The following is a 19384-nucleotide window of genomic DNA, read 5'->3' on the forward strand; positions in this document are numbered from 1 at the left end:
AGGAAATTATGGTGTTCATTAAGAAAAGTGCCTTTCAAACATCCCCGGACTCTAGCCCCAAGTGAGCTGACTGCAAGTCTGCCTGTTTTAATGCTGCAAAAAAAAACAAATTTTGCAAGAAAAAGCAAACAACTTTAACAGCAGGTGGCTGCAGCACTGCCTTCAGAAAGCTGTTAAGAACCATTTTTGTCTGTGAAATAAAACATGGTTGCAAGCAATGTTATTTGCACTTATTGATTCAGTGAAAGAAGTCACCTTATGTTTAATTCAAATTGCAGTCCTGACATGGACAGGCTTAAAACAATCATGTTTTACAAACCCATTTGTTTAAATGATTCTCTTGTTGGCTGTTCACACTGTGCCCTGTGTTGTTATAATATCACTCACTGCAAGTGCTGTTTAAAGAAGTGAGAAACCAGAAACACACATTGCTTTAAGCCACGGAGGCTGGATTAGTAGAAAAAAAGGCAAAACATAAGGTCCACTAATTTCAAGGTAAAACATAGTGACAATTAAGTTCAAGGTGAATCTTTGTCATTTCCTTAGCCCACTTGAACTGTTAGTTCTCTGTTCCCACTGCTGAGTTTAGGGTTTGGCCATGTGCATAATTTGATGGCCATATCTTTTTTTTTTTCCTCCTTTGGGGTTAAGGTACAGTATGAAATTGCGCAAAACCTTTCAATGAAGTTTCCTGTTAGTTCTATCTGTGTTAGACATCACAATGCTTTCCAAAAACTTTCTATACTTTAGAGGCTAAAGGTCTGTACTGTGTGGGAAAAAATGCTTGTCCAAAGTTGGTAAGATGTTGTAGACTAATTCTCTGCAGGCCGATTATTATGATTTACATTAGAAAACCTCCTTGATATTGCTAAGAGATTATTGCAAATTAAGTTTTTGCCCATTTTGCAAAAGTAATTCTGACCTTGGTTGCCTTTATGGAAGCTTCTCTGATGGCATTTGTGAAGTCCTGCAAGTGAAAGTAGAGAGAAAGTTTGAATAACCACCCTCAGAGTCTAAATATTGATAAGGAGAAAGTGAATCTTGTTTTAGTGTGGTTTAAAACTCCAGTTAGAACAGACCACTGAGGCATGTGTGTGGAATTAGAAACCCCAGATACATGATGCTGTGTAAAACCTGAAGAGTCTGGCAGGAAGACTCGGTGTCAGTTGCCCAGGTAAAGGCATGGGAAAGCACCTCACTGTACAGATGAACTGAACAATGTAGGAGTGTTCCCCTTTTTCCACATCCTCACCAACATCTGTCATTTCCTGACAAGTTAATTTTAGCCATTCTGTCTGGTGTGAGGTGGTATCTCATTGTGGTTTTGATTTGTATTTCCCTGATGCTGCGTGATGTGGAGCACTTTTTCATGTGTCTGTTGGCCATTTGAATGTCTTCTTTGGAGAAATGTCTTCTGCCCATTTCTTGATTCGATTATTTGTTATTTGGGTATTAAGTTTGATAAGTTCTTTAAAGATTTTGGATACTAGCCCTTTATCTGATATGTCATTTGCAAATATCTTCTCCCATTCTGTAGGTTGTCTTTTGGTTTTGCTGACTGTTTCTTTTGCTGTGCAAAAGCTTTTTATCTTGGTGAAGCCCAGTAGTTCATTTTTGCCCTTGCTTTCCTTGCCTTTGGTGGTGTTTGGTTTGATTTTCTTTCTTTCCTTTTTTCTTGTATTTTCCTTCTTGACAGGCGAAAGACGTTAATCTCCTGTAGCCCATTCTACCCCAAACAAGTCACATACACATAACTATTCAAAACAACAACAAACAACACAACAGTAATACAACAATGGCCTTAGTGTAGATAAGCCCCAGTTTGCATCCCAAATCTTCTACTTACTTAACTACATAACCTTGGGCATTGAGCAGACTCTGGGAATCTCAGATTCTTAATCTAGGCAAACTGAGATAACACCCCCCCCCTTTTAGATATGCCAAGAGGGAATAAATGAAACAAATTACCAAATCACCTACAAGAATGCTTCATTCATTGGATTCTTTCATTCCTGAACTTGTAAAGCTGAAGGTCATAGAAATCACCCCTTCATGAAACCTTGCCTGAGCACCTGCTAACACGTTCCATGACATAATCTCCACTTGCATAGAAATCATTCTTTTGTCTATATCTGTGGGAGCTAAATGCATCTTTTGAAAAGTAAATGAGCTTTCATACTGGGACATCAGCGACATGGCCAAATAAGATGTCTCTTGCTTATATCCTCCCTCAACAACAATTTGGCATCCATTCATGGACAGAGGTAGTAGTGCTGGGATTCAGCACCATTACACCAAGGGAATAGGAGGGCTCTTGCTCACCCTTGGGTTGGGTACTAGGCATACAGACCTCAGGCACAGTGGTGGACACTGCTATAGCTATAAACCAGCCCTAGTCCATCTTGGCAGCAGACTGGAAGCCCTTGGAGAATGCCATCTCAGATAATTAGCCATGGGTGAGAGAGCCTTTGTGGAAGTCCAGGTTTCCAGAGGAAAAGTTGTGGCACACCACTGGAGCGAAAATAGGCATGTTTGGACACACTGGAGAGGGTAAAAGGAACGGGTTCACTTTATCCACATCACCCTTCTTCCAGGGTGGTGCAGCATGGTGCCAAGAGATGCATTCTCAGCCTGCGATATTTTCCCCCAACTGTGTGGGAAGCTACCAGAAGCCCATTTCTCTCTGGCCCCATCTAGAGTATTGAGTCTTGAGTTGCATAAGGGTGAGGAGGTAGAGGCTGGTAGGGCAATAGGTAGACTCTTAGAGGACATTAAAGGGACATAGAGCCTACTAACTGCCTCACAAATGACATCAAAAAACGTGCCTAGGAGCCGCTGGGGATATCTCACTCAGATGGCACACAGGCAACCCTAGAGCTCTGTGCACCTCACCTATACCTATGCTCCCCTCACCCTATGGCCAGCTCCCTGTGCACACTTCTAATGGTGGTGAGAGCAAGCTTTGGCCCAGGGCTAGCAAGCATGCTCAAAAAGCCAGGTGAATATGTGGGTGAGGGAGAGCCGACACAAACCCGAGCTTTGGCTCTGCCCTTGGGAAAGCAAAGGGAAGGTTGTGGGCACATGGTCTGGTGTGCTGTGAAAGCCTCAGAATCCCTAGCAGAGATGAAGAAAGGTCTATCTCTCCAAAGGTTGTCAGTAAACGACTGGGGTAGGTGACTGGTACTTCACATTTGAAGACAGCAACAGAGGACTTCAAGACTTCAAACTCAGAAATCTTCTGCACAGCAAAAGAAACAACAAAATGAAAAGCAGCCTTTCAGAATGGGAGAAAATCTTTGCAAATCATTTGTCTGATAAAGGGTTATGACCCAATATATATAAGGAACTGTTATAACTCAATAACAAATGCACAAATAATCTGACTAAAATGGGTGGAGGAACTGAATGGAAATATTTCCAAAGAAGACCTACAAGTGGCCAAGAAGTACAAAGGGAGATGCTCAACATCAGGAATCGGGAAAGGCAAATCAAAACCATTCCATTACTAGCAACAAATTACCTGAAATTCAGTCACTTCCTTTCTTCCTTATTCATTGAGTAAATCATTTTTTAGTATCTCCAAAGGACCTTGTGATCAATTGCTGTAGGAGGTACAGAAGTGAATCAGCTTGTGCTTGCTATCTAATAGATTTAACCAACATATATTAATGTGTATTAAAGATATGAGAAAATGTTAAGAGCCTTAGAAGAAGTAGTGGTATGTTCTATTAATTAGGCAAAACAATTTGATAGGTATATACCATGGTTCCTGGGTGATCAGAACTCTGCATGTTGAACTCATATTGAAAAACTGCAAACTCATAAAGAAAGCACAGAGAGCACTACACAGTCTGTTGGGTTCCCAGGTCTCACCAGGTGAGGAGGCAGAGTGGTTTGAACTGTTTCTTGTTTGAACCTCTCAGCATTTAGATCTTTGTATGTATCTTGCACATACATTTGAGAGAAGTCAAAACATGAATGAAGGAACAAATGGGAATAAGACAAAATTGAGAAGCCAAGAATGAAGACGGTGTAGGCTCAATTGGCATAGTGAGAGATTTCTCATGTCTTTCCCCCAGTAAAAATTTACTCAGTCATACCCTGTCCTTGGACAAAAGGAGATTAAATCCTGGCCTCGATTTGCAGCTGGGTTAAAAGATGCCATATTCTCAGAGTTGGCAAAATGATTCCTATGACCTTCAAGAATTTGCATGCGAATAAATATATAAATGAAATATGTAAATATGCACAAGTAGGTCTATCCTCTACTGTAGTGTTTTCAGTCTCATAACTTACAAAAATCATCTTTAATAATGAATGTTGACACCTTAACTTTGATAATAAGTTGTGGTCAAATTGTAGAACCTAATGTTTTTAAAGTGACTTAAAATTTTAAGCCTGCAATTGCTATCCTGAAGACAAATATAGTTGTGATTGGGCATTCATTGTCACTCAGCCAGAAGGTTGTCATTAAAATAAATTGACAATGGGAACGTTGGCTGAGCTCTCACATGGTTGCTTCATATGTTTGGAAAACCTCTCTGTGACCTATCAGCATCTATCCTGACAGATTCTAGAATGAGAGTGAAAGGGATCTTGGCTCATATGAAGAAAGGTGCCCCTTGGAAGTCAAATCATAAAGTAACCTTAATATGACTAATAAATCTGGCCCAGACCCTTTGTTCCTTAATTGCCTACCTAAATGTAACACAGAAATGTGTCCTGCACATTCTTACTGTGTTTCACTAGTATTTTATAAAAGAAAACTGAATGCTCAGGTTTTTAGGATATATGAATAAAATTAAATGAACAAATACATTGAAAATGTTTAGCTCTCCGTCTACACATGTAAGTACTCAATAAATGTGGCTGTTACCGTTGGTTAAGTACACTTAAAAATGGTCACTTAATGAAATTAACGCTTTTTGTTTGGTTCTCTTACTTGGTTTGTTCATCTTTAGTCAAATGTTAGGTGAAAATATGAAATTCCCATCCATTGAAAATGTGATTATAATTTTATAATATAATTTTGATTTCTTCTTTTATGTACTATCTACCATAATTTTATAGTATAAGGTATATTATATTTATATTCTATAGATTATAATGTATTATAAAATTATGTTATTAAAATTATATTTCAATATTTCTTGAAGTTATTTCACACTTAAAATAACCTTGTTAAGTGCCCAAGAAAAATTCTGTGATAGCCTCTTTTTTTTTTTCACTGACTAAATAAATAATATTTAATAATTACAACTTGGAACACAGAATTTTTCAAAACATAGTATGCATAGGAGGGCCATAAAGAGGTTATTACTGACGTGGGAAACAGAAGCAGAAGAAAAATTACTAAATTTCCTTACCCACTGACAATCCCTTAAAACAGGCAGAGTGACATTCCTTTAGGGACTCAACTGCTTCCTCCTTAACACTTTGCTAAGGGCAAAGGGCAATCTTAACCGGACCAATCCCTACCCCCAACCAGGATCCTGTAAGTCGACTTTAACAATTCCTTTGGAAACTTCCTTTATCTCTAAACCCTCCAAGATACTGTTGACAATCATTCCCAAGCATATGGCCCACTGATATACACGTAAGGTCTCAGACAAAGGTTTTATTACTGCTAATGAATAACCTTTTTCCCAGCAACAGCTAGTCCCTCAGGGTCCTGGAAACCTTGCTTCCAAAATTCCTTAGACACATACACCATCTCTGACCCCTCCCAACTTGCAAGCATATAATGGACCACTCCTGACAACCCCAGGGGAGCAGCTCTTTCTGCCCAGCGGTCCTGTTCCCATGCCTTTTTTTTTTTTTTTTTTAATTTCCTTTCAGCGTAACAATTCATTGTTTTTGCATCACACCCAGTGCTCCATGCAATGCATGCTCTCCATAATACCCACCACCTGGCTCCCCCAACCTCCCACACCCCACCCCTTCAAAACCCTCAGGTTGTTTTTCAGAGTCCATAGTCTCTCATGGTTCATCTCCCCCTTCAATTTCCCTCAACTCCCTTCTCCTCTCCATCTCCCCATGTCCTCCATGCTTTTTGTTATGCTCCGCAAATAAGTGAAATCATATGATAATTGACTCTCTCTACTTGACTTATTTTACTCAGCATAATCTCTTCCAGTCCCATCCACGTTGATACAAAAGTTGGGTATTCATCCTTTCTGATGGAAGCATAATACTCCATAGTGTATATGGACCAGATCTTCCTTATCCATTTGTCCATTGAAGGGCATCTTGGTTCTTGCCGCAGTTTGGCAACCGTGGCCATTGCTGCTATAAACATTGGGGTACAGATGGCCCTTCTTTTCACTACATCTGTTCTTTGGGGTAAAAACCCAGTAGTGCGATTGCAGGGTCACAGGGAAGCTCTATTTTTAATTTCTTAAGGAATCTCCACACTGTTCTCCAAAGTGGCTGCACCAACTTGCATTCCCACCAACAGTGTAAGAGGGCTCCCCTTTCTCCACATCCTCTCCAACACACGTTGTTTCCTATCTTGCTAATTTTGGCCATTCTAACTGGTGTAAGGTGGTATCTCAATGTGGTTTTAATTTGAATCTCCCTGATGGCTAGTGATGATGAACATTTTTTCATGCGTCTGATAGCCATTTGTATGTCTTCATTGGAGAAGTGTCTTTCATATCTTCTGCCCATTTTTTGATATGATTATCTGTTTTGTATGTGTTGAGTTTGAGAAGAAGTTCTTTATAGATCCTGGATATCAATTTTGTCTGTACTGTCATTTGATAGCCTTTTTTGGGGGGCAAGGATTGGTATCTTGGAGAAGTTGTGAGTTTCCAGACATACACAATTATTTTAGTCCTTTAGGAGCCAGCTAAGAAAGGAGTACACATTGCCAATGGCAAGCCTAGGGATCTCCCTACCACCTATTTGATCTGGTAGTGATGCTGCAAAACTGGGCGTGTTTTTTGCCTTATTTTGCTTTGTTAATAAGTTAAAAAGAAACATGGTATACTGAAAAGAGCTTTTGAGGCAAAAAGACCTGGGAGTGAATGCTTTCTCTGCTGCTCTGATAAGAATTACTTTCACTTACTAAGTACCTCTTCTAGGACAGACAATGTGTGGAAATTTTAGTTAAATTTTAGAACAATTCTGCAATATAAATGCTGCTGTTCTCCTTTTATAGATGGGAGGACTGAATTGAGCCTCAAAAAAAAAAAAAAAATCACTTTGTAGAAGTCAGGTAGCCAGTGTGGTCTGAATTTCGAATTGGTCCTCTGCATTTTATCCTGGCTCCCGTCAAACTGTGTACAAATGATTGTACAAAATGGTTTACTTCATTGAGCTTTAGTTTCTTCCTTTGTAAAACAGTGATAATATGCTCCACTTTTCATGGTTTTTGTGAGGGTTAAATAAAAATGTATCTATAGAATTTACCACAAATCTGTCAATAATAAGAATTCAAAAACTGGTTGCTTTTATTTTAGCCAGCTGTATCATTACCTTTGGTTTGTAGAAATATCATTCAAACTATAAGCCACCTAATGTTTTAAAGAAACCTTGCATTAGGCTACATTTTGCAGTAACCAATCAAATATTCACTTCATAGTGAGTAGTAACAGGCAGAGACTTTTTGATGCTCATTTATGTTTAACATGAACTATAATCAAAAATTATGTGGAATACAAGTTCTTTTTTATTTCCATTAAGAAAGTATCTTTAGATGTAATCTTATGGAAGAGCCAGGTATTTTCAGAAAATCTGAAAAATAAACATTTTCCTCACCAAATTCTATAACTTAAATATTGCTTTACTTGGCAGATTGCTGTTAAGCTTGTAGCTCTTGTGTCTTTAGAGAACATTGTGGAATCAGATCTCGGTTTCCAAGTCTACACACATATACTTGGTAAATTATAAATTTCAAAGAAAAACATGTGGAGTTTTAGTTTTACAGATCTGGAGAAATCTGAGAAGCATCATTTTGGTCTTTGTGAAACTAAATGAAATGTTCAGTTTCAAATAAGAAAAAGTTTAAATGTGATTAGGCATTTGTTTGTTTTCCAATTGCATTTCAAAAATTTTCATTAGGCTACTTTATTCATGTTTCTATGTTCTGTTTATAAAAAAATCACAAACCTCCTTAAATCTTTCAAAATTCGCTATTTATGTATTTTTCTATATTTGTAAATTCAAAATTTGGCCTGTTTTAATATTGACACTTGGCAAATTCATTAAAAACTATTAGAAAATATGTTAAATGGATTCAAGGTAACATTAAGTATTCAACCCGTTTCTGAAACAGACTTAGGAAGACACACAGTGAACTTCTTGCCCCCAGATGCTGCACTGTATTTATATGTAAGTTTGTTCAATATTCTCTTAAACATATGTTTAAAGCATATGAATGGCATCTTCTGTTCTGATGCTCAGTGGAAATTTAGGGCTAATCAGGACTTCTCAGATCAGGAAATCCAATAGTTTTATTTAATAGGTGAAGAATCTGAGGGAAAAAAGAGGCTAAATTAGAACCACATAGCTAATTAAGCTATAAGGTACAACTAGAAACCGGGGCTTTTAGTTTTTCAGGTCCGTGTTGTTTCCAGTATACTAGACCACCTCAGACTTGGTAGCAAAACAGCTAATTGCCTTCTTACCCCACTCTTCTTTTTGAATAATTTGGCAAATATTTTATAATAATACAGACACACAATAAAGGTTTTCATATATAAAAACATGTGATTGAAGACTATTATATTTAATTCTGGTTATATTTAAAAAAAAAATAAAAGGAAAGGAAAGAACCCTATCACTGTAGAGCAACTTAAATGTTTCCATGAAAATATTTCATTCAAAATGATGCTTCTGGGATGTGAAAATGGCAGAATAGGTGACTCCAAGGGTGCGTCTCTATAGAAACAAACAAACAAATTGAGGAAAAACTATCAGAATCAACTTTGTCAGAATTGTGGAAAATAGTCAAAGGTTTACAGCAACAAAGCAAATGACAAATCAAGGAAAAGGCAATTTTAAAACAGTAGGAAAGATTTGTAGCAATTGTACTTGCCCTTCCCCCCAAAACAGGTGTTGAGTATGGCAGCCTGCAGGCCCAGTGCGGGATCATGGCTTCTGGTTCCAAAGGGATCAGACATACCTTACTCTCAAAGAATAGTGTTTGTCTATTTTGACCTGTCTCGGGGCTATCGCTATCGAAAGAGAAAGAGCTGAAGCAAGGGATTTGTTTTTGTTTTATTTGACTTGGAACCCTCTCAGGGCAGAAAAGCAGCTATACAAAAGAGAGTCTTTATAAACATTGTAAGGCAAATGAACAACCTGCTAGTGCCTGGAGCAAAAGATTACAGTTGAAAGGAGCTGCAGACGTGCCAAGAGCCTGGAAGAAGAAGTAGGAGAGAGTTTGTTGGGGAAACCAGGGCACTGAAAAGCACTTACATATACTTGAAATTTAGAAAGACACATGCGTGCCCAGGACAGGATGCAAGCATGGAAAAGACCAGAGAAGACCCTAAGCTTTCACCGCTGGCTGAGCTGTCTGCTCCACACGAGCTGAAAGTGAAGGTTACAGCAGAGTATAAATCCTGGCTAAGCCTTGAAGCAGGGTCCCAGCACAGAGCCAATTTGCAAACACCGAGACAGGTTTCCTTCCTTCCTTTCCTTCCTTTTTATTTTCCTTCTTTCCTTCCTTCCTTCCATTTTGGCTATAGGAATTCAAGAAAATCTCTGTCAAAACACTAGCTAACTACAAGAAAAATAAATATCCTAGAGACCACATATAACTAAGAGACAGACTTATAAGAATAATTTAAGAGTCACTAACCAACCACCTACCCACAATTCCTAACAAGCAACAAAAACAAACCCTGGAGAGGGTTGGGGCAGAGTCTGATTTTAAGAGTTACCTTATTATAATCTTTACATTTTCTAGTTTTCAACAAATAAAGATGAAGCACACAAAGAAACAAAAATGCATGGCCAAATCGCAGGAAATATATTTTTTTAAGATTTTGTTTATTTTTTTGTCAGAGAGAGTGAGCACAGGCAGACAAGAGTGGCAGGCAGAGGCAGAGGGAGATCCACATCAGGACACATTATCAAGTATTCAAAGACAAAGAGAGAATCTTGAAAGCAACAAGAGTAGTCACTTGCCATATGTAGAAGGGATACTTAATAAGATTAGGAGCTGGTTTCTCATAGAAACCACAGAGGGCCCCAACCTAGTGATAATACATATTTAAAGTGCTAAAAAACAAAGCACCTGTCAATAATGAATTCTATATCTTGCAAACCTGTCTTTAAAAAATGAGAAAAATGTTAAAACATTTCCAGATAAACAAAGGCTAAGGGAAATTTTTGCTATTATACCCATCCTACAAGAAATGCTGAAGAAGTCCTTCAGGCAGAAATGAAAAGATATTAGTTAGTAACATGAAACCAAATAAAGAATATTGACAAAGGCAGCTACAAAGATAAATACAAAAGTCAATGTTACTGTTTTTTTCAACTCTCCCCCTTTTTTTCCTGTGATTTAAAAGACAAAGTATGGGGCGCCTGGGTGGCTCAGTGGGTTAAGCCGCTGCCTTCGGCTCGGGTCATGATCTCAGGGTCCTGGGATCGAGTCCCGCGTCGGGCTCTCTGCTCAGCAGGGAGCCTGCTTCTCTCTCTCTCTCTCTCTCTCTCTGCCAGCCTCTCTGCTTACCTGTGATCTCTCTCTGTCAAATAAATAAATAAAATATTTAAAAAAAAAAAGACAAAGTATAAAAAAATAGTAGACATATATTAATGGTACACAATGTATACAGATGTAATTTGTGACTATATGAAGGAGGAAGGATGGAAATGTATAGGAGCAGAGTCTCGTTTATTACTGAAGCTAAAGTATTATTAATTCAAAATAGGTTGTTATAAGTTTAAGAAGCTAGCTATAATACCTGTATAGGCAGTAAGGAAAAAAATCCAAAAAATGTACACAAAAGAAAATGAAACAGGAATCAAAATAATGCAGTACAAAAATTAGGTAAACACAGAAGACAGGAATGATAGAGGAATTAGGGAACAAAAATGTATAAGACATATAGAAAACAAATAGAAAAATGACAGAAATAAGGTCTTCCTTATCAGTAACCATGCTAAATATAAATGGATTATACTGTCTAATTAAAAGGCTGTGATTGAAATTAGAGGGAAATGGTCAAAAGGTACAAAATTCTGGTTATAAAATAAATAAGTACTAGGGATATAATATGCGAATGATGACTATAGCTAACACTGCTATATGATATCTAGGAAGAAGTTAAGAGATTAAATCCTTTGAGTTCTCATCATAAGGATAAAAACATTTCCTTCTTTTTTTCTTTCTACTGTATCTGTATGAGAAGATGAAGTTAGCTGAACCTATTGTGGTAATCATTTCACAATATATGTAAATTAAATCATGATGCTGTGTACCTTAAAATTACACAGTGATGTATGTCAATCATTTCTCAATAAACTGGAACAAAAAAGACTGAGAGGCACTACAGTTAATAGCCTCATTGACAACAACAACAACAACAACAAGAGGCTGTGATTGGTAGAATAGTTAAAATAACATGTTTCAACCATTTGTATTTATAAGAGATTCACCTTAGATCCTCAGACACAAATAGGTTTAAGAGATACTTCACATAGTAGTAATCAAAGGAGAACTGGGTGACTATAATAATATCATACAAAATAGACTTTAAATTAAAAAAAGGGAGAAAGAAAAAAAGATATTATATATTGATAAATGGGCAATATATCAAGAAAATGATTATAAGCCTATATGTATCTAATATAATGTTTTACATATAAATAAATATATATATATATATATATATATATATATATATAAAATATAATGTAGTGTAACAGACCCCAAAGATATGAAGAAAAAGTTGACAGAGTTGAAGGGAATAATAGATAGTTCTTCAGTAATACTTGGAGACTTTAATACCCCACTTTCAATAATGAATAGAACAACTAGACGGAAGACAATAAAGAAATGATGACTTGCATGACTGTGTAAACCAATTAGACCTCATAGACATAGAAAACTCCACCCAAAAACAATAGAACACATATTTCTATAAAGGGCACATAGATTTCTCAAGTGCACGTATTCTCTAGGACAAGCTATATGTTAGCTCACAAAACAAGTCTCGGTTAATTTTAAAAAATTCACTCAAAGTATCTTTTCAAATCACAATGGAATGAAACTAGATATCAATAATAAAAGGAAAACTGACAAATTCACAAATGTGTGGAAATTAAACAGCATGGTCCTAAAAAACTAATGGGTCAAAGAAAACAAATGACAAATGAAACTAAAAAAATATTTTGACATGAATGAAAATGAAACAAAACATACCAAAGCCTACAGGATGCAGCAGAATCAGTAGGGTGAAATTATAGCTGTAAAAACTTACAATAAAAACAAAGGTCTTATATGAATAATATAATTTTTCACCTTAAGGAACTAGAAAAAGAAAAGTAAGCTAAACCAAAGGCCATCAGAAGGAAGGAAATAATAAAGAGTATAGTGACATAAACAGAAAATAGAAAACCAGTAGACTCAATGAAATTAAAAAATTGGTTTTTTGAAGTTTGACAAAATTGCCCAAACTGCAGTAAGTGGCCAGATTAAAAATAAGGAAGACTGTAATTACTAAAATTGGGAATGAAAGTGGGGACATTATAACTGACCTTATAAAAATTAAGGGGATTAGTGTTACATCTCTTAGTGTATAAGAGAATACTATGAAGAATGGTATGTCAAGAAATTAGATAACCAGATGAAAATGGACAAAAATCCTAAAAACACACAAACTCCCATTACTAACCCAACAAGAAATAGAATATCTAAACAGACTAATAATAAGTAAAGAGATCAATAACTGGAACCCTCTCATTAAAGAAAAAGCCAAAACAAGATCACTGGAGGATTCCACCAGTTACTTAAGAATTCACACCAATTCTTCTCACACTCTTCCAAAAGGCAGAAGAGGAGGTAATACTTCCTAGTTCATTTTATAAGTCCAGCATTTCCCCGATACCAAAACCAGACAAAGTCACCACACCACTAGGAAAGAAAACTACAGATGAGTATTTCTTGAAAATACTATCAAACTACATCTAACAGCATATTAAAAACATAAGAAAATCCCATTTTTATAAAGGTTTTATATGTGCCTGCAATATAGTTACAGCTGTTATTTTTCAACATGAGTGTAGATTTATTCACAGTTATGCTATTACAACCTTCTGGAAACTTTTGTCAATTATGAGACAGTTTTAAACTGTTTCTATAATGATGGATTTATTACTTTACCTATATAGTTCTGGCAAGTTTTGATTCTATTTATTCTAACTTGTTGGCCACATAGGTTTAAGTTTTTGTATCTTTTTGGGGAAGTGAAACATTTATCCTTTTGTAGCAATAGCTTTTACCTCTAATAATGCTTTTTGCTATTCTTTCTAATATTAGTATAGCTCCATCAGCTTTTCTTTGTTCAGTATTAGCCTGGCGTATCTTTTTCTGTACTTGAACTTTCAAACATAGCTGTATCCTTTTATTTTAGATGCGTCTCCTTTAAGAGATATATAACTGGGCTTTGGGTTTATCCAATTTGATTTTATCAGTTACAGTAGAGTATATTGCTGTAAAAAAAATGTGTAGTAGATACCAAAAAAGTGTATTTATTCCTCATGTAATAATGCTGACTCTCTCTACATGGCCAATTCCATAGGACCTTTTTTGCCTTCATGTCAGACAGTGAAAGATAAGAGTGTGAAAATACTCATGTGGGAGATTTCTGTGGGAAAGGCCTGAAAGTGGTATTTTTGCTCACATTTCATTGGCTAGAACATAATCAACAACAGAGGCCTGAACACATTTGGGGTGTGCAGTCTTTTTGCACTCAAGAAGAAAGGGAGAAAGATTTTGGTGAGCCTTCAATAGTCCTCACTATAATGATAATCTGGTTCTGATCATTTTGGTCCATTTATATTTATTATGATTACAAATAGTTTTCATTTCATTTCTCTCCTGTCATTCTGTGCTTTCTATTTATCCTTCTTTCTAAAACTTTTTCCTCTTTTCTTTTTGTGTTTATTTTTTCCTATTTCTTTGAAAGTTGTGTTGTACTCTACTTTTTGGGGTTTTTTTTCTCTTATAAAATGGTATTAAATATTTTATTCTCCTCCCAAACAATATTATGACCATAAAATGTTTTAAATCTTATCTCTATCCAAGTGTTATCCTGATGTTATCCCCATCTTAAATGTGATTACTCTCCAAAGTCTTTATCTTTTATTTACACTCTTAAATTCACACAATTTTCACTGAAAAATACTTTCTTAAAATATTTACTCACATTTGAAACAATCTCTTTGCTCATCTTCACCTACCTTTTGTTTCTTAGGCCTTTGTTTGGAGAGTTGTTTTTTTTCTTTTTAAAGTTCACCTTTTAAAATTTCCTTCAGTGGGCAATTTTTCAAAGTTCATTTTAAAATTTATTTCATTAAACATCTGTAGTTACATTTCTGGGTTTTAACTGTTGCACAGTAACTTCATGTGTCCCTTCCTCATATAGATATAGGTGAAAGTTTTATGTGGGAAAAGGCAGAGGTAGGAAAAAATGTAAAACACTATTATTCCAGCATTCATCCCCAAAGTACTTTCATCCATATTTACTTTTCATTTCCACATGTCTTTAGATAGTAGAGTATAGTCATTAATGGGACACAAGCTTTGCCCTCAGACAGTCTTGTTTTGAATATTAGATCTGCCATTTACTATTTGTATTAATGGGAAAATTACTTGATTTCTCAACTTCATTTACCTCATCTTTAAAATACAGATTGTAGTACCAAACTTATGGAGTAGCTGTGGGAGGTTAAATGAGATCATGTATTCAGAATGTTTCAGAATATTTGGCAGAAAAAAAATAGCTACCATTTATTGAGTGCTATGATGAGGACAAAGAGGATATAAAAAGTCTTTCTCTATCATCAAAGATTTAATTCACTGGAACATTAGTGATCCTACTTTACCATAATTGTAGATAATTAAATTTCCTGAGGTTTATGTGTCTGGATCTCATTGTTTTAAATGCTCCTGGTAGAAAAATTCAAGGCAAGCCACCTTGAACTCCAGCCTCACAATGGAGAATTCACCTTTATGTTCATTTGAGGGCATGTAATCTACAAAGGAGCTATACTTGAATTGTATTTTTTTTTACTGATAATGTCAGAATTCTATCTAAAACAACAAGAAATGGCACTGATATTTTACTGGTGTATAGCTTTTTTTTTTTTTTTTACTACATTCTCTTTTTTTGTTTTTTGCTTTTTTATTGAGTTTTAACTTAAAGAGAAAAAAATCTTAAGTGTATAGCTCAATATTTTTACTTTGTATACATTATAGAATATAAATCAAAATACAGATCATTCTCAGAATATCAGGACATTTTTTTCATGCCTCCTCTCAGTTATTATTCCATAAAGGTAATGATTCTTTTATTTTCTAGAAATAGATTAATTTCTCCTATTTTTGAATTTAACATGAATTAAGTCACACAGTATGTACTCATTTTGTCTATGAGATTTTAATCATATTATGTTTATTGTTTTACATAGTTGTGTTTTGTTCCATTGTATAACTATATGATTTTATTTTCTACTTGACGGGCATTTGAGTTATTTCCAGTTTTAGACCATTATATTTATTGTATTAATTAACTAGTTCCAATATAGCTAGAATACTAAATGAATAATATTTTCTACTCATACCACGCTTATTTTTTACTCACCAACCGCTGTCCATTCCCCCATGCCTTTGCTTGTACTGGTTTATTTCCTAACAATATCCTCTCTTCTTTCCTCTGATTTTCTAAATCTTAGCTTATGCAAAGTTCAATCCAGGTTCAAATCAAATATAAGAGAGTGATGATTATGAACATGGAAAGGGCCAAGACTATTTACTATGAAACTGTTTCTAGTGCCAGGTATGTATTCATACAGTCATATCATCCTTATAATCATCTTCAACATGACTAAGGAAATAGTGAGACTACTCTGTGTAGATCACAGAATATCATGTTAGGTAGTATTTAAAAAAACATAAAAAATAAACAAACAAAAAGAGAGGACTTTCCTCCAGAATATTACAACATACATGGAGAGATAGATCAGGCATACTGCTATTGATTGGGTACCTGCTGAAGACATATAACATACAGTAAAGTGATTTAGAAATTGAGAATAAGGAATAAGGGAGGGGTTTGACAGAAATCATTAGAGAGGTTTATGAGAGCTGGAGCCTTATGAAAAATAAGGAAAAATAATTGAAGAAAGTGGAAAGAACACAATTGAGGTTAGTGCTGTATGTCATGCCTGGGAAATCTTGGATCAACTAAAGAGATTGTGCAGGGAAGTAGTGAGAGACGAGGTTGGAAAGAAAACTGGAATTTTTTTTTAAAGATTTTATTCATTTATTTGAGAGAGAGAGAGAATGAAAGAAAGTATGAGAGGGGAGGATGTCAGAGGGAGAAGCAGACTCCCCGAAGAGCTAGGAGCCTGATACAGGACTCAATCCCAGGTCATCTGGGATCATGACCTGAGCTGAAGGCAGTCGCTTAACCAACTGAACCACCCAGGAGGCCCTAGAATTTGGGTTTTTAAGAGACTTGTATGTCAGGTAGTTAGAATAAGCTTTATCATTGAGGAAGTGGAGAAATATTAATGGCATCAGTCAAGAGAGCATTGGGAATGATATCACATTTTTTTGCTGCAAGATAAATATATAGGATTCACGTGCAGGATGGGTTGGAATGGATAAAAGTGAGGTCTAAGGAAAAATGATAAAACGATCTATGTAAAAGATATTGGAGGTCTATAAAAGAGTGTTTTTGGAAAAGAAAGTCATTTTACGCTAAAAGAAGTCATGTTTAGTAAATAACTAATGTGAGGAGAGAATAAAATGATGAACTCAAGCATCACCCCACCTATTACTGGTAGACTGGAAGTGTAATAGTATAAGACACTAGCATTGAATCTCTAGGAGGAAATACTAATCTTATGACACATAATGATATTGATGATATGTTGAATTTAAGGTAACACATGAAACCAAGATTGTCAAGCACAGCAGGTAATTAAGGAATGAGACTAAATAGTAAGGACGGTGGTTAGAGCTGGCATTATAGGGATAATCCACAATGATGTGGGAGCCAAAGTTTTGCAAGGGCATAAAAGCAGCAATGGGGTGGGGTGGGTGGGTAAGAAGAACAAAACTGGCAGAAGGTCCAGTATTTAACCTTCAGGAAGTAAATCAGTGAAAGAAACAGAAGGAAAAATCTTTTACTTATAAAGAAATAATGCTGCCCTGAAAAGTACATTACTTACAACTGCACCTAGTTTGTGTACTGGAAAAATATGACTCACATTTTTTCCCTACGTTTTCATCACGTTTCTAAAAGGGAGGTATTTTTCATGTTTTTAACAGCACCAGAATCTCTGACATTAAGAAATTTCTGACATGTTAAATTTTAAAGGTAAGGTCTTCAATTCTTCAATACTTTAATTTTTTTTTTTATTTCTAGTCTTGTTTCATATCCATGTTGCATTCAATTTCCTTATTTTTCATGGAAAGGAGAAACATGAGCTGGAGCTGAAAAATGCATTTTATATAATCCAATTGATTTTAAACTCTGCCGTTTGATAGGTAGTGAGAATGCCCTAACAGCTCTGCTATGGAGTTCTCTAATTTGTTTTTTGCAGCTTCATGCTGCAAGCAATTTGTCACCTAAAATTCTAATAGAACTTTCATATATTGAAATGAGAGATGGAAGCAGCCTTGTAGATCATCATGGTTATGGTAGGACAGACTTTCAGACAGGGACATATAAAATTTTAAATTGATCCTACATTTGACCTTAGACAAAAAGTCAAAAATGAACAACTAGGTACTGCAGTCACATAAAAGGAAATATCTCATCAGCAAACAATAAATCTGTTCTTTAAATGCCAGTTTTAACAGACCCATGTAATGCTTGAAGGCAGATATCAGTCAAGTTTAAGGTCTTTGTCAAATAGCAAAAAGGAATTCAATATTCAACTTTCCTAAAATATGTTGTTCTAGAACATGAAATTCATTGATATTTTTTTCATAGCAATAAAGTAATTATATACCTCTATTAATTCAACTATAGGAAAATTGGGAGTTTTACACATCAACAACTGAGAGATACAAACATACCATTGTTTTGATTCTGCAGTTAAATCTTCACAAACTATCACAGGGCAATCAACACTTGAATGGCCATAATCTCTACCAAATAAATTCTATCAAATAGCCAGATAAGTAAGAATACATGTTTTCCAGCCCCCCCCATGTTACAGAATGAACACAGGCATTTAGATAATCATTACCCTTAATATCTGCAGATAGAATAATCTAGTAGATTAAAAAAAAGTCTAGTAGGTCTTCATTCAGATGGCTCCAGGTGGAATTATAACCTGCAGAAGTTATGATCCTCACTTTCCAAGGCTGTAATTTAATAAAGCCTATCTGCCAGTTTGTTGTGAAAATAAAAAGATGATACATGAGAGTTAACAGGATCTAGTAAGAGCAGGAGTTGCTCTTACTGCTGTGCTTTAGAATTTAGACAGCAATGGATGCATGTGAATACACAGAAGCATTCAACAACAGAATATGATGATCCAACTCATAAACAGTCTTAAATTGTAGGCATCTATTCATCCCTAACGTGGCAAAATTGATCTCTTCTAGAAGTAGTGAACAAAGGTAATCAGCGGCACTATAGATTTAGATAAAAGCGAGTTACATAATAGGTCTGGCTATTTCATCATTCTGGGGAAGCTTACAAAGGGTATGAGGATGATGAAAATCAGATCATACAATAGGCAGCTAGAGCTGCAGTATAAAATAATACAGACTGGGTGGCTTAAACAACAAAATTTAATGTCTCGTAGTTCTGGAGGTTGGAAAGACTGAGATCAAGGTGCTGGCTGATTTGATTCCTGATGAGGGCGCTCTTACTGGCTTGTAGACAGCCGCCTTCTTCTTCTTCTTCTTCTTCTTCTTTTTTTTTTTAAGATTTTGTTTATTTATTTATTTGACAGACAGAGATCACAAGTAGGCAGAGAGGCAGGCAGAGAGAGAGGAGGAAGCAGGATCCCTGCTGAGCAGAGAGCCCGATGCGGGACTCAATCCCAGGACCCTGGGATCATGACCTGAGCTGAAGGCAGAGCCTTTAACCCACTGAGCCACCCAGGTGCCCCAGACAGCCACCTTCTTGATAGATCCTCACACTGCCTTTTCTTGGTGAGCTCATGTAGGGGCTGTGGATGG

Source organism: Neovison vison, chromosome 3 (genome assembly GCF_020171115.1).
Source record: "Neovison vison isolate M4711 chromosome 3, ASM_NN_V1, whole genome shotgun sequence".
Taxonomy (NCBI): domain Eukaryota; kingdom Metazoa; phylum Chordata; class Mammalia; order Carnivora; family Mustelidae; genus Neogale; species Neogale vison.